This window comes from Phascolarctos cinereus, unplaced genomic scaffold, assembly GCF_003287225.1.
Source record: "Phascolarctos cinereus isolate Bilbo 61053 unplaced genomic scaffold, phaCin_HiC Scaffold_5;HRSCAF=322, whole genome shotgun sequence".
In the NCBI taxonomy this organism is placed as follows: domain Eukaryota; kingdom Metazoa; phylum Chordata; class Mammalia; order Diprotodontia; family Phascolarctidae; genus Phascolarctos; species Phascolarctos cinereus.
Genome location: NW_027555958.1, coordinates 144,687,609 through 144,700,827, shown reverse-complemented (window position 1 = coordinate 144,700,827; position 13,219 = coordinate 144,687,609).

Below are 13,219 nucleotides of genomic sequence, written 5' to 3'. Positions count from 1 at the left end.
CCTATGTTTTCCCTTCAGAATTTTTATGTTGCTCTGGTTTTTCATCAGGAATGCTTGGAAATCCTCTATTACGTTAAAGATCTATTTTTCCCCTTGTAGGACTACATTCAATTTTCCTATTTAAGTGGTTTTTGGTTGTAAGTTTGTAGACTTTTCCTTCTGGAATACATCACAAGCTGTCTACCCCCTTATAGTAGTGACTGTTAATTTTGTGTGATCCTGACTGTGGCTCCACAATATTTGATTTCTTTCATTCCAGATGCTTTCACTATTTTTTCTTTGACCTAGAAGATCTGGATTTTAGCTATAATGTTTGTTCCTTGGAGTTTTCATTCAAGAAATGACTAATGAATTCCTTTTTTTTTCTCCCACAAGGGCTCTGAACAATTTTCTTTTAAGATTTCTTGAACTATGACGTTTAAGTTATTATTTTGGTCATTGTGTTCTAGTAGACAAATGATTCTTTTTTTTTTCTCCTTAATCTTTCTTTTTTAGGTCACTTGTATGTATGTACTTGATACCAGGGCTGGGCTACATGCACTGCTGTAGAAAAGTGTCAAGCTAGTCCATTGCTGCTTTCTTGGGGTATTGAGTGTTGTGTTGTTTGAGGACCTCAGGGACAGTTCAGGCTTGGCATATGTAAGCTTTTGGTGTGCCCAAAGTGGTTGATACAGAGCAACATTTAATTGTTGCCCTCCTGGTTTTTGACCTCTGCAAATCCCTCATCTGTGCATTGGTTTGGGCAATAGTAAATGGCTACTGGAATCAGATGCTGTCAGCAAGCTGAGAAGATCTGATGGTTCAGAGTGACAGAATTACTTTCGTCTGGGATCCCAGCCCTGGTTATTCCATTGCATATCTTAGATTGGGCTGGAATTTAGAACTGATAACCAACTGTACTCCTGAGATGTGAGCCACACTCATACTGCTTGCTTTCTCCTTTCTTAGTATGCTTCCTAGGGCCTGAGACTGTTGGAGGAGTAGAGGGTGGCAAGCCTAGGCCCTCTTCTCAGTTCATCTTAAGTTCACCCTAAGACCAAGAACTGGATAGTGAGTAACAAAGCTTTCAATTCATACCTGTACCTATGATGGTGCCCTTGTATAGGTCTGGGGGTGCTCAAGTATGGGTCTGAGATCCTTCTTGCCCAGATTCACAGTGCTGGTATGTTCCATCCACTGCATGTTCTATACCAGGGTAGGTCCCCAGTATTCACAGACTATCTCCCAATGCTGACTTGAGCTAGAAAAATGACTCATTTCAATTTTTCTTGGATTTCCTAATTTTTTTTTTTTAGGATTAGGTCTGGTATATTTTCTAAATCTGTTTGGAGGAATCATCTTGGGTACTTCTACTTTTCAAATGTTAAATTAAATTTTTTAGCTGATTTTTTTCAATTTTTAAAGCATCTATATTTTTCTCTCCTCCACTCCCCCTCCAGCCAAGAATAAAATCCTTGTGGCAAACAAATAAGCAAAACAAATTTCCATTTTGTCTGTGTCTAAAAATGTGTGTCTTATTCTGCTTATTAGTGCATCAGTTCTCTAACTTGAGGTAGGCAAAATTCTTCAGGATCAGTTCTCTGGCATCATGATACTTTTTGTAAAGAATTTTAGGGGGTGGAGCCAAGATGGCAGAGTAAAGCAGTGACTTGCTTGAGCTCTCCCCCAAATACCTTCAAATACCCATAAAAAAATGGCTCTAAACAAATTCTAAAGCAGCAGAACCCACTAAAAGACAGAGTGAAGCAAATTTCCAGGCCAAGACAGACTGGATGGTTGATCAGAAAGGTATATTGAGCCTGGCTGAGAAAGGAGCTTAGCATGGCGTGGGTGGGCAGGCCGAAACGAACCTGGAGCAGGCCTTAGAGGACTGAATCTCAGGCAGCTGTGGCAGATTCCAGACTTCTCAACCCAGGAACACCAAAGACAACTTAGAAGGCCAGTGGGAAAAGTCTGTTTCAGCAGTGAGAGAGGGGCTAAGTCTCAGCCTCAGTTCCCTAGCGAGCATGGCCCTAGGGAGGTGGCTGTTTCCTGAGCTTCTGCCCACAGACTGAGGGGGAATCAGGTGGCTGATCAGAGGGGGATTGCAGGGATCTCTTTGCCAGTGCTGAAGCAGAAATCTCTTGCTTTGCCTGTGCCTAGATATGGGTCACAGTTTGGGCGATGGTCTTGGGGCTAGGAGGAGCACTGGCTTGGTAGAGCTTGTAGTGGCTGGAGAGAGGAAATTCTCCTCATAGTTCCAAGACAGAAAAGACTGCTTGTGGTCACTAATAGACCAGAGCACAGGCCAGGAAAGGAGTAAACACCTTGCCCCTTATCATACCACCTTGGAAGAACTGAAAATTTACAGGTCCCTACAAGTATCTCTGAAAACAGCTACACAAACCCCTGAAGCTTGGGACAGTACACTCTCCACATTGGAAGCAGACTCTTACCTGAACAAAGAGTTTAAAACTCAAGTAATTGTCTGGGATCATGAGCAAGCAGTGCAAAAAGAGTCAGACTAAGTGACAAAGAAGATCAAAATATAGAATCAGAAGAAGACAACAAAGTCAAAGCTCCTACATCCAAAGCCTCCAAGAAAACTATGAATCAGTCCCAGGCCTTGGAAGAGCTCAAAAGGATTTTGAGAAGCAAGTAAGAGAAGTAGAGGAAAAACTGGGAAGAGAAATGAGAGTGATGCAAGAAAATCATGAAAAACAAGTCAACAGCTTGCTAAAGGAGACCCAAAAAAATACTGAAGAAAATAACACCTTAAAAAATAGCCTAACCCAAATGGCAAAAGAGGTCCAAAAAGCCAATAAGGAGAAGAATGCCCTAAAAAGCAAAATTGGCCAAATGGAAAAGGAAGTCCAAAGATTACTGAAGAAAATACTTCCTTAAAAATTAGAATAGAGCAATTGGAAGCTAGTGACTTTATGAGAAATCAAGACACTGTAAAACAAATCCAAAAGGAAAAAAAATTAGAAAACAATGTGAAATATCTCATTGGAAAAACAACTGACCTGGAAAATAGATCCAGGAGAGAGAGTTTAAAAATTATTGGACTATCTGAAAGCCATAAAAAAAAGAGCCTAGACATCATCTTTCAAGAAATTATCAAGGAAAACTGCCCTGATATTTTAGAACCAGAGGGCAAAATAGAAATTGAAAGAATCCACAGATCTCCTCCTGAAAGAGATCCCCAAAGGAAAACTCCTAGGAATATTGTAGCCAAATTCCAGAGTTCCCAGGTCAAGGAGAAAATATTACAGGCAGCCAGAAAGAAACAATTCAAGTATTGTGGAAACACAATCAGGATAACACAAGATTTAGCAGCTTCTACATTAAAGGACCTCAGGGCATGGAATATAATATTCTGGAGGGCAAAGGAGATAAGATTACAATCAAGAATCACCTACCCAGCAAAACTGAGTATAATCCTTCAGGGGAAAAAATGATCATTCAGTGAAATAGAGGACTTTCAACCATTTTTTGATGAAAAGACCCATGCTGAATAAAAAATTTGACTTTCAAAGGTAAGACTCAAGTGGAACATGAAAAGGTAAACAGGAAAGAGAAATCATAAGAGACTTATTAAGTTGAACTGTTTACATTCCTGCATGGAAAGATGATATTTATAACTCATGAGACCTTTGTCAGTATTAGGGTAGTTGGAAGGAAAAAATATGTATGTATGATATATAGATATATATAGATAGATAGATAGATAGATAGAGGGCACAGGGTGATTGAAGATAAGGGGTCATATCTGGAGAATAAAATTAAGGGATGAGAGAGGATTATAGAGGAGAAGAGAAAGGGAGAGTAGAATGGGGTAAATTATCTCACAAAAAAAAACAGAAAAGAAAAGCTCTTACAGTGGAGGGGAAAGGGGAAGGTGAGAGGAATGAGTGAATCTTATTCTCATAGGATTTGGCTTAAGGAGGGAATAACATACACACTCAATTGGGTATGGAAATCTGTCTTACCCTACAGGAAAATAGGGGGGAGGGGAAAGAAGCAGGGGATGATAAGAGGAGGCAGATTGGGAAAGGGTAATCAGAAGCAAATACTTCTGAGGAGGGATAGGGTCAAAAGAAAGAACAGAATAAATGGTGGGGCAGGGTAGGATTAATGGAAATAGAGTTAGTTTTTCAAACATGTCTACTATGGAAGTGTTTTGCATAACTGCACATGTATAACCCATATTGAGTTGCTTGCCTTTTTAATGAAGGTGGGTGGGGAGAGAGGAAGGGAGAAAATCTGGAACCCAAAGTTTTAAAAACACATGTTTAAAAAAATGTTTTCACATGCAACTGGGAAATAAGAAATACAGGAAATGGGGTACAGAAATCTATTCTGCCCTACAGGAAAATAGAAGGGGAAGGGGATAAGAGAAGGGTGGAGAGATGGAAGAAAGGGCAGACTAGGGGAAGAGGTATTCAGAATGCATGCCATCTTGGGTGGGGGGAGGGGCGAGATGGGGTGAAAATTTGAACTCAAAATCTTGTGGAAGTAAATGATGAAAACTAAAAATAAATAAATTTATATGTAAAAAAGAAAAGAATTTTAAAGTTTTTCAGAATTTTTTTTTATAAAATTGATATTAGAGTAAAAATGATTATTTTTTTTCTGCTTACTTTACTGCACATCATTTTTTACAAATCTTCCCATGGTTTTCTGAAACTGTCTCTTAATTTTTACAACACAATGGTACTCAAATACACTTATATACTATAATTTGTCCAGCCATTTTCCAACTGATGGGAACTTCTCCCTACCTCTGATAATTAAGTTTTTAAAAGAACATCTCTTTCAAAAGCCTCCAAGTTATTGATTGGAGTTAGAATTGTAGACTACTTGGAGACAGGTGCTGTTTTACTTTTCTTTTTATATTCCTAGTACTTAGCATAGCAGGCCCTAATGAATGTTTATTGATTAATTGATTGATTGATTATAGGTGACGGGATCCCTGGCTTGAAACCAGGAAACCTGAATTGTAATCACTGAGTCACAGAATTATAGGAAGCTAGATGAACTTTCTTGGATTCATCACTGTTATTGTTTGTGTGAGTCGGACAGCTCATGCCACTCTGCTTCTGCATCAACAAAGTCACAAAATCAGTATACTATCTGCTTTGTTTATCTTCTATGGTTAACCACTTCTGTAAAATTCAGGTCTATGAAATCATTTTGGAAAACATCAAGTGTAATATCATCATAAAATATTATGAGTTGAGAATATCCAGAAGATCTGGGCTAGTGAATCTCTTAAGATTTTTTTTTTTTGTTGATGCAGAAGCAGAGTGGCATGAGCTGTCCGACTCACACAAACAAAAACAGTGATGAATCCAAGAAAGTTCATCCAGCTTCCTATAATTCTGTGACTCAGTGATTACAATTTGGGTTTTCTGTTTTCAAGGATCCCCTCACCTATAATCAATCAATCAATTAATCAATAAACATGCATTAGGGCCTGCTGTGCTAAGTACTAGGAATATAAAAAGAAAAGTAAAACAGCACCTGTCTTATGTGACCACCAAAAAGCATAGAGAAGAAAAGTCATTGCTTTACCTCCACAGATGGTGCGGCTGCTAGGCGTTGGTATTGGCTACTCTAAAACCCACCCTACCTCTCTGTGCCTACCTCCCCTAATCCTACCACCCTGTACCCAGACCTGCTGGCTCTCAGAAGAGTTCATTATCATCATGGTAGTTTGGCACTATTATTAACTAAGGATGTGCTTTTTAGTGTCAGATGTACTACTTATGGTTCTTTCCAGCACTACAATTCTGTGCAAGACTATCCTTATTATGATCGTCCCAGAATTGGGTGTTGGCCTCTGTCATTTCAATGGAAGGGAAGTGACTATGAGAGTTTTTTTTTTTTAATATCTGCTATTTATGCATCTTCCTGGGTTCTCAGTGACACTGCTGGGATGCTTTGTATGTATATATGATTCCTTGTACAAATCTTTTTACATAAAAACTTTGAAGAATGAACTAAATTACCTTGTTATTACTTTACTGTGAATTTATACCTTTCTGTCCCCTAATCTTCCAATCCAGGTATATTAGGGGGAAATGTCTAATAAAATCATAGACACACACACTGTGCAAAATGAAAAGATGTCATGGGCTCATAGGCATACAGGATTACTGTAAAGCTGAAAGGGACCTCAGAGGTCATGTGGTCAACCCCCTCCCTTATTTTACATATAAGGAAACTGAAGGCCAGAGAAATAAAATGCTTTCCCAAAGTCACACAGTGAATAAGAGTTGATCCCAGGTCCCCTGACTCCAGAGTCACTATATTTAAAAATTGTATATTCCTATAACATCCTTTGGTATAAACTAAGATATTAATATGAAATTACAAATGAATAATACCATAAGGACAATAAATTGCTCTATATTCTTAGCATATGTATAAGCCATATAGGAAAAGCTTGTAGCTCAAAGATACCTTTGCCTATATAGGAAAATAGAGACCTACCTAATTTTTAAATAGAAATATTGTGATAAAAGGAAAGGCGTGTAGAAGTTTGGGACAGAAGCATAATTTTTAAAGTCAACAATTTTCTGTTTAGCAAAATGTATTATAATAAGATATTTAAAAAGATAAAATTTTACTAGCTTTTTCTCTGTACATGAAGGTTTTCACTCTTGTGATTAGAAAAAAAGTCACCTACCTGACACATTGATCTTCAGATGGTGATCAATTGATTCTACTTTAGTGATTTATAAATCTATCAGGAAGTCCTTTTTAAAGCTTACTGCAACAATCCAGGCACAAAGTGATAAAGGTATGCATGAGTTTTGGCATGGTTACAGTGTAATTGGCAGGGTTGAGTTATAGTCTTAATGTGATTGTGTAAAGAGCTTTTAGCAAGGTTATAGACCACATACAGACTCTTTCCTCTTGCAAAAAATCTTCTTATGCATGCTAACCATGGATTAATCCTGCTGAAAAAATATTCATCATTTTGTCTGTGGCTAAGCACATCATTATTGATTGGATAATCCCCAAATAGGTATACTTTCATTTAGTGTTTCCATTCTAGAGTTGAAGACTTTAGCATAGACCTTCAGTGAATAACCTGTAAAGACAATGTTCAGAGTCTTAATTAGCGCTAAGGTGAGTTGTTAATCACTGGTGGATTACCCAAGTACAAAGATAATAGTCACATTTAGAATACCTGCTAATTAGAAACTTAAAAGTACACATATTTCAAATTTGCAGTACGCTATTACTTTTTAAAAAGATGCCTTCATGTGCCCCCAAGGAAAGAAAAAAAATGGTTCCTATACATAATGTAATATTTATAGAATGCGTTTTCATGCAAGAAAAAATGTGGTTCTCATTGATTAGAGAATGGCTGAAAATAATATGTTTATGAATTTCATGGCTTATTACTACATTATAAAAACTAAAAAAATATGAGGAACTCAGAGAAATGACAAGGCCTATATGGATTGATACAAAGCTAAGTGTTGTAAAGAAAGGAATTATAAGACTAGGCAACAGATTACATATATGGGCCAAGTAAAAAAGAGGAGTCAAGGATGACACCATGGTTATGAACCTATGTTATTGGAAAAATAGTGGTACCCTTAAATCAGAATTCAGGAGAGAGATGGATTTTGGGGAAATGTACAGTCAATCCTTAGAATCTGTGTTTTTAACTTCTGAGACTTCAAGCATTCCCATGATTTTATTAGTAACCTCTTTTCACTTCCATGTTGGCAACCAGCTCATTTGTGGTTATACACAGTAGAGAAAACAATGAGAAGTGAGATGTGGCAAATTTATATCTGCAAAAGGGAGAATCCATTGAGAAAGTAATAAAGTAATCTCTCAAGAACAGAAGGGAATTTATTTTATTTTAACAATATTTTATTTTTCCCCAATTACATGAAAAACAACTTTTAACATTCATTGGTTTTTTTTTTGTTTTGAGTTTCAAATTCTATCCCTCCCTGCCTACCTGCCCTCTCCCGTTCCTGAGATAGCAAGCAATATAATATAGGTTATACATGTGCAATCACATAAAACATTTCCATATTAGTCACTTTGTGAAAGAAAACCAAAAAAAAAAGAGAGAAAATTAAAAATAGTATGCTTTGGTGTGTATTCAGATGTCGTCAGTCATTTTTCTGGAGGTAGGTAGCATTTTTTCATCATAAATCCATTAGGATTGTCTTGGATCATTGTATTGCTAAGAATAGTTAAGTCATTCACAGTTACTCATCATAAAATATTGTTGTTACTGTGTACAATGTTCTGGCTTTGCTTACTTTGTTCTGTGTCATTTCATGATAGTCTTTCCAGGTTTTTCTGAAATCATCCTGCACAATGAGGGAACTTTAAAAATGGAAAAAATGGCTAAGTTTGTGGGTACATGAGATGGTCATTACCCCTGTTCTCTCACCTAAGCAAGAACCCCACTTCTCCCACTGTCCATGCTACTCAGCTCCCCCATCACACCTGGCCTTCAGAGAACCATGTCAGGCATGATGTGGGAGTCCATGGCATGTGCTTTTCACTGGGGAATAGTTCAACCACTGAGCAGAAATGGAGATTAGAGATGGCAGGTTGCCCTTTTCCCTTTTTTACCTTGGGGTTCTTCTAACATTGATGCCCCTTTACCTTCCTTCTCTCTTTGTCTCTCTTCTTCCCTGAATTTTATGGATTATTTCATGGTTAGGAAAAGTGCATATCATTAAAGTGTGTATCATTAAAATTAATATTTTGTAATAAAGAATAGTATGTGGAAAAATGTATTTTCAGCAATCTCTAGCAAAAAGATTACAGTTTTTGGTGGGCTTAGGAAGCTTACCACCTCAATTTTCCATTGGTTGAATGTATCAACATTCACATTTTTTGACTTTCATGCCTTTTTCTAGGAATGTTACACCTATGAAATTTGAAGATGGACTATATTGGGTTCTGAATAGATAAGTTGAGTTTGAGAAATTTTTGAGACATCTATTTCACAAAATCCAAAAGCCAGTTCATAATGTATGAATGAAACTCAAGGTTGAATATATGTCTGAGAGTAATATGCTTAAAGAAGATAATTTAATCCATGGATGTTGATGAGGTCTTTAAGAGAGAGTGAGTGTATGAAAAGAAGACAGCCTAGCATTTTGGGGAACATGACATTTAAGGGAGAGGATGCAAATGATAATCCAGCAAAAGAAAATTAGAAGTAGTCAGATAGATAGGAAGATAAATATGAGAACAGTGTCTCAAAAATCCAGAGAGAGCATCCAAAGGGAAAAGTGTTCAATAGTGTCCAATAATCTTGAGAGGATTGAGAAAAGGGTAAAGGACTTTGCAATTAAGAGTCATTGATAATTTTAGAAAGAAAGATTTTTGCTGAGTGATCAAGTTGGAAGTTATATTTCAAAGACTTGACAAGTAAGTTAGAGAAGAGTAAGTGGAGGTAATGAGTATAGACCACTTTTATTTCTAGAAGTGTGACTATTTTTAGCTATTAAATGGAAGATATAGATATAAGGAAATACCTTAAGGGGACCACCCTTGTAAGAGTTTTTAAGGGTGAGGAAGTTCTAAGAATATTTGTGGACAACAGAAAGTGAGCCAATAGATAATGGAAATAGAAGAATATATGTAGAAAGAGATAATTGTGGAAGTAATTTACAGGAAGAACTGGGAAGGAATGAGTACAAATAGAAGGTTGACCTTGGTAAAGAGAAGGACCATTATTTTCATCTAAGACTAGAATAAAGAAGAGAAAATGGAGGATAATGCCAAGAGGTTTTTAGATGTAGAATAAGGGGTAAGAGGTAACTCGATGAATTGTTCCTATTTTCACAGTAAATTATAAGGACAGGTCTTCTGCAGAAAGAGTTGGGGAGAAGTGGTGTAGGAGGGATTCTTTGTTACAAGGAAAGATATAAGGGTCTACTACATAGTAAAAACAGTTATAGCAACACTTTTTGTGCTAGCAAAGAATGAGAAATAAAGTGGGTGCTAATTCACTAATGGCTAAAAGCATGGTTATATGAATGTAAAGGAATATTATTTTCTAGTAAGACATGACAAATGGGGAATAGAAAAAAGGAAGATTTCCATGTACTAATGTAGAGTAAAATTGGAAGAGCCATGTGAACAATATATGCAGCATTGAAAAGATCACTAAAGGGAAGTTGAACTCAGAGTAATGGAAAAAAAACAATGAAAATCCTAGAAAAAATAAAGTGGAATGTATCCTCTCCTTCATTAGAGAAAGGTAGGTTCCCCCTCCACGATGTCCACAGCTTTGGTGTGTTAGTGCTACTCCTTACCATGGGATTGCCACCCAGGAATGTGACCCAGATCCAAGTATGGGCAAACCAACAGAGTCCTGCCTCCATGCTAGCAAAAAGACCCCTGTTATCTCCTTCTGACCAGTTGTTTGACCCTTACCGTCTGTGAGCTGGGAGTTCCTGAAGCAGCTACTGTCACAACCACTTCTGCTGCTGCTGCTGCTACTGATTCAGCCACTCCCAAGGCTGGTTTGTTGTTGCTGGGGCTATACTGGCATCACAGAGTAAGTCAGACAGACCTTTCCTGCTGACCTTCTCAGAGCCATTGGCCATTAATTAGAGGATAGGAAGAGGGAGTTCTCAAGAGAAAATCCAAGCCATATGAAAAAAAAATGCTTCAAATCACTGACAATTTGAGATATATAAATGAAAGCAATTCTGAGATTCCACCTCATACTTATAGGATTGCAAAATTGAAAAAAAAATATTGGAGAGTCTATGGGAAAATAGGTATATTGATGAACTCTTGATAAAGTTGTAAATCAGGACAACAGTTTCATAAAGCAATTTGGAACTATACTCTCATATTCACTAAATTATGCATACCCTTTAATCCAGCGAGATCATGACTAGACCTATACACAATAGAGATCAAAACAAGAGGAAAAGGACCCACTTGTAGGCGTCCATCAATTATGTAATGTCTGAACAGATAGTATATTATGGTATGTGAAGATGGTAAAAATGATATATGAATGTGCTATATGAAAAGAAAAAGATCATTGTAAAGAAACTTAAGAAGATTTATATGAACTGAAACAGAGTGAAGTGAACAGAGCTAGGGCAGCAATTTATGTAGCAACAACATTGTTGAAATGAACAATTTTTAAAGTTTTATGGATTCTGATGTATTCAATGATTTAAAAAAAAATCCAAAGGACTAATGATGAAGAAAACTATTAACTCTTCATACTGTGCTGAATGAAACATACATTTTTGGGTGTGACTAACACTGGAATTTGTTTTGTTTAACTATGCATATTGTTATAATGATTTTATTTTTCTTTGATTTATTTTTCTTTTTTTTTCTTTGTTTTTCGGTGTGTGTGTGTAGCCAGAGGATAGAAAAAAAAATGATTTATAATTGAAAATAATTTAAAAAGAGGATGGGTCAACTTAATGGCTCCAAGCTTCAAATCTAGTGGTGAATTCCTATTATTCCAATGGAAAACAAGAGTAGTAGGCACTAGAGATGAAAATTAACTATATTTAAGGGTACCCTGGGTTGTCTCACCATCTGTTCCCTAATCCCAACAGGATTGTTTAGAGACCCATGTTTTAGAATGATGTATTCAAGAATACAATAATTAATTTGTTAAACATTTAAACTTTAGTTCTCTGAAAAACCTACTCCATCAGGTTGCAAATGAATTCAAAATATGTCCAGGTACTGAATTAAGAATTGACTTACGGTAAAGTACCAAACACCAATATTCATTTTTTAAAAGTATGTGGAACACAAGCAGTAATGAAATTTGTGTGAATAGTTAGGAGCCCTGGGTTCAAGTACTGACTCTGCTGCTTATTGGCTATGTGAAAGGTGAAGGAGCCAAAATAAGGAATATATGAAATTTAATATTTCTGTAGTGCTAAGAAAATTTTACTCAATGTTGAAGAAAATGATTGCATGTAGGTGTGCAAATTATGAAACTATATGCTAAAAACAAAGATTAAGACAGTCACATCTATCTCTCACCTCAAAGAAATGTTGCCAAGGTTGCTATGATAGCAATATCAGATAACATTTCAAAAATTCTAGACCTTATATTTAAAAAGGCGACTGGAAAAAAAGAACCTTTCCAAAGGAGGAAAACCAAGATCATTAAGTGCTTGAGAGTTATGCCAATGATTATAAAAACCGAATACATGTCACCTAGAGGAAAGAGAATTTAAAGGAAGGTAAGGTAACTGCTTTCAAATACTACAAGAGTTACAAAAGAGTGATTACACTTATTTTATGTGGCTGTAGAAGGTAAACTCCCAGCTAGGGCAGTTTAAGCTTAAGCTAGGAAAGAAATCTTTAACAATGAGGCCTATCCGACATGAATCTGGTTGTCTTAGGAGTGGTGAGCTCTGTTTATTGAAATATTCCAGGTGAGACTGAGTGGCCATTTGTCAAGTGTGTTGTAAAAGAGATTCCTGCATGGTTTAGGACCTATAAGGTCCCTTCCAACTCAAAATTCTTTTCTTCTAAATTTTTTATGTACCTCTTTTAGGAAAAGTGGCATAAAAAGAACAGTTGCTTTAAATATTTTCTCTACAGAAGGAAAGCATTGGAGAATGAAGTCCTAAGTCTTCATTAATTAATGTAGGCAAATTTCATGTTAAGATGAATATTAAATAATAAAAATAATGAAATAAACTAATGATGTGAGTCTTAGTTTCATGTGTAAACTTAAACATGGAATTTGGCTCTGGGACTCTTTGAGAACAATGCCTCATGAAATTACAGCTTTGCAGTAAAAACTGATTATATAGTTGTGTAGGTGGTATCAAAATAGTCATTGCCCGTTCATAGCCAGACATGTGCAGCAGAGTCAAAATATATCTTCTATTTGCAGTCAAGGAAAGAAAAAAAGGTGTTCTAGCAACATCACACCACTAATACAATTAATATTTTCCAACTCTGGGTATCTTGTGATACAAATTGATTGACAAGGAGATTAATACATACAATATACATTCAACATCAACTGGATTAATGTATGTTAATGCAGTGTATGTTTTATGTTTAATACTTTACTAGAATGCAACTCTCTAGCCTCTGTTGATCAGAAGAATAGATCATTTACAAGTCTCTGACTTTGTCTTTTTTTTAATCTGAAATAGATAAAATTGATTTTAGACTTTTATCAACAGTGAGAATTCTTCAGCAAGAACTCTTCCAAACAATAACAGATATC